General features: G+C 48.1%; 1 non-coding gene across 1 annotated transcript; it reads left to right on the top strand.

Annotated features, from left to right (window-relative positions):
• Positions 1–3,326: 3,326 nt before the first annotated feature.
• On the top strand, positions 3,327–3,430 carry LOC129069520 (U6 spliceosomal RNA). Its single transcript, XR_008529016.1, has one exon. It is a non-coding gene; the product is annotated as a U6 spliceosomal RNA (small nuclear RNA).
• Positions 3,431–3,773: the final 343 nt, after the last annotated feature.

Below are 3,773 nucleotides of genomic sequence, written 5' to 3'. Positions count from 1 at the left end.
TTCCCATGGTTTCTGCCAGCAGCCGGCTTCCCTTTTTGTGTGCCTTTCTGATAATTGCCTTGGAATTAACATCTAGGAGTGGGAATTGTGGGCTAAAGGGCTTGCACGTTTCATGGCTCTTGGGACAGAATGCCAACTCACCTTCCAGAAAGAAGGTGTCAGTTCAAACTCTAAACAACAGTCTATTAATTGAGCAAATAAACATGGTATGTTTACTATGATTTGGGTATTGTTCTGTGTGCTGGAGGCCACAATCAACAAGACAGACATGACCTTGCCCTCCTGGGCACACATGGCCCTGCTCGCAGGAGGGGTAAGGAGATAGAAACTGCGGAAGGACATTATACCTTCAGGTAGATAGAAATGTGCATTGAGAATTAAACAAAGCAGAGAGGGAAAGCAGTGATGAGGGAAGGTGGGATGGACAGGGGTCTCTAAATAAGCTTGTCCCTGAGGGCTTTTCAGAGGAGGTGGTCTTGAGTAAGCCCTGAAAAACCAGAAGGGAAAATTGAGGGAAGAGTTTTCAGGGAGGAGATGCAGCAGTTAGAGGAACAGGCAGAAGAGCCATGAGTCTGCAGCCTGGTGAGTGGTAGGTTCAGGGCTGGGGAGGGGGCCGAGAGGGGGCAGACAGGACTCACACCGTGGGGTGGGGTTTTTTTTTATTGCAAGTGCAGTAGGAAGCCCTGGAAGGCAGTGGCTCCACATTTCTTGGGATCTGAAACACACAATTGGGGGTATTATCTTTAGAAGAGCCCAGAATTAGGAATCAAAATTAGCTACATAATTTAATATTTATTTCAAATAAGAAAACAAATCATAATAAAGTTCAGATTTAAAAAGGTAAAAATTACCAAAAACAGTACAAAATTGAGAAAAACAACAACACATTTTTGAACGAGCATCTTGATACACCTCCAAGAGTAATTTTTTCCTTACATTTTTTAGTTGCGTCCTCTCAGATTACATCTTTTATGGCAATAATTTATGGTAGCGTTTTCTATAGCGAGGATAGGAAGATAATTTAGCCTTTCCTCTAGCAGAGTTTGATGGAAATTGGGTTTTTTTTTATTATTGATGGTTTAGGAACATTTTATTTTCATCACTGCAATTCATTATTGATGAATTGTCCTATAAATTTTTAGGATTTGTTGTCAAACCTGGAAAAACCTCTGTGAAGGTGTTTTTTTGTTTTTTGTTTTTCCATATAGAAGCTGTGAGATTTCAGGGCCTTTTAAAGCTTCTTGAGCAACTATGGACCCCATGAATCCGTGAACCAGTGATGTTCATTAACCACCGTGCTGCCTCCTCACCACCCCGCGCCCTGCCCGCCAGGGCCCAGAGCACGGGAGTCTCTGCAGTTAAAGCCGCATGTCTACCCACCTCTAACTGGGGGGATTCAGAGGAAATGGAAGGGCCTGACCACTCTGGCTGCTGTGCAGAGGATGGACACTGGGGGGCAGGGGAGGCAGCTAGAACACCACTGGGTTGCCCAGGAGAGAGATGGTGACGCATGGACCAGGATGACAGCTGCCCGGATAAGGGAGGTGGACAGAGTCCAGCAGTGTATTGTACATGCTGACCTGGGAGCAAGGAAGAGAGGCCTCAGGGATGACCTAAGGGTCCTAATGTGTCAGCCACACCACAGCCCAGACGCAACTCACTCCTTGATTCTTGTCTTTCTTCCTTCTATTTTGGGGTCCAGGGCCTGGCTTGCTCCCCTGTCTCTGCGGTTGCTGCATGGGCCCATTAAACATAACTGAAACCAGAGCCTTCCCCGACAAAGTAGAGTGAGAACCAGTAGAAGAGGAACAGGTCCTGTGACGTCATTCAGACTCGGGATTTTATTAGGTGCCCAGCATTGGCAGTCAGTTGGATTCCCTAATAGGCTTGCATAAAGATTCAAGGAGAGAGTCGGGCCTAAGTGGCTGCAGAGAAGATAAGCTCATTCCACCAGGAGGGAGGAGAGACAGGGCTGCCCCCAGAGATATCAGAAGACATGCGCAAACCCACAGCTGTCAGTCATGGCTTACACCGACTGGCGGCTGAAGGCCTAAGTGAATTGGAAATGGGCCTGCTGGTGGCAGAGAAATGGCATCTCTCGCTATACCAGGGACTAAGGGCCTGTGCATTAGGCTGCTGGTCTCACTGCTTGCAGTAGGAACAAGGAGTTTGCAAAGTTGACCGAGTTGAGGTGCTGACACCTTAGAGCTGAGACTAAAGTCAGGAATGGAAGCTTCTGAACTCTGCCAGCTTTGATTCCACAGCCTTTCCATCCCTGGGACGTCCAGCCAGCCGCACCTTATACCAGTGCGGCAGGGTCCTCATCAGCCAGGCGGGGTCGAGGTCAGGGAGGCCCTGTGACAAGAGAGGCTCTGGGCTGTGGCTCGTTGTCCTGAGCTGTTGGACAGTTAACTTTGGCCTCGTTAATGAGAGGGTAGAAACTCACTGCAAACAGCGATAAAGGATGAAAAAATGGGAGAGAATATTCTCCCTCTTCTATCAGGCAAGGAAATGCTCCAGCACCAAGCTGTTCACTCTGCCAAGAGGCTGAAATGCGGCGAAGCTGGCGGACCCGGGGGCTCTGAGCACAGGCTGTGGCCTGGAGCAGAGCCTGGATGCCGCGCACTCCTGCATTCATTCATTCTTCCCACAGTTGTTTTTTATTGTGGGCCTACTGTGTGACAAGTGTGGTTCTAGGCTCTAGGGAGACTGCAGTAGACGGAATAATTTTTTTTATCTTCATGAAGCTAATATTCTGAGAGGAAGAGACAGATCATAAACAATGGTAATATAAAGAAGTAAGTTTTATTTAAGCACCAGGAAAAAAAGAAAAAATGAAGCAAAGTCAAGGGGGGTGAGAATTCCCAGGGAAACATGACATGTTAATAACGTAGCCAAGGGCTGCCTGATGAGAAGGAGGCATGAAGAGAAGACTGAAAAGGGGAAAGAAGTCAGCCGTGTGGAGGGGGCAGCGGGAAAAGTCGGTGCTAAGGTCACAGCAGGGGTGTCCTGGAGCCTCAGGGAAGAGCAAGGGGGCTACAAGGATGAAGAGAAGGAGGGAAGAGGCGGGTAACGGGAGAGGAGGACAGAGACCCACTGGCGGTCCCCTGGGGACAGATCCTCATGGCCTGAATGAGATAGGGGAAATGGGGAGCCCTCACAGCATTTCGGTGGAGAAGAATGACAAGAGGTCTCAGAGTTTAGAGACAGAGGGATGACATGGGGTAACTCAGGTTTAGCAGGACCACCCTGCCCACTGCAAAGGAAGAGGAAGGGAGACCGGTCTGGAGGCTCTTGCTGTTATCCAGGCAAGAGATGGTGGTGGCGTGCTCGCTTCGCCAGCACATATACTAAAATTGGAACGATGCAGAGATTAGCATGGCCCCTGCACAAGGACGGCACGCAAGTTCTGGAAGCGTTCCATATTTTTTAGTGGCGGGAAAATGGAGACAAATATATTTGAACAATAAAAAAATTTAAAAATAATTAAACAACGCAAAAGAAAAAGATACCAAAAAGAAAGAGATAGTGGTGGTGTGAGCCAGGGTGATCACATGATCACAATGCAGGCAGTAAGAAGGGGACAGGTTCTTGACGTATGTTGAAATGGATCCAGTGAGATTATTGGTGGGTTCATTGTGGGATGTGAGGGAAAAGCGGGAATCAGGATGACTTCTAAGTACTCAAAGGGTTAAATTGTCATTCAGTGAGGCGGAGGCTAACTCCTACTAGTAAATGTCCTTAGGAGGCCTAGCGGTGGCCTCCTGATGGGC

Source organism: Pteronotus mesoamericanus, unplaced genomic scaffold, assembly GCF_021234165.1.
Source record: "Pteronotus mesoamericanus isolate MK-2021 breed Mesoamerican mustached bat unplaced genomic scaffold, CSHL_Meso_final contig_221, whole genome shotgun sequence".
NCBI classification, from domain to species: Eukaryota; Metazoa; Chordata; class Mammalia; order Chiroptera; family Mormoopidae; genus Pteronotus; species Pteronotus mesoamericanus.
This window is presented reverse-complemented; position numbering and strand designations above follow the sequence as displayed.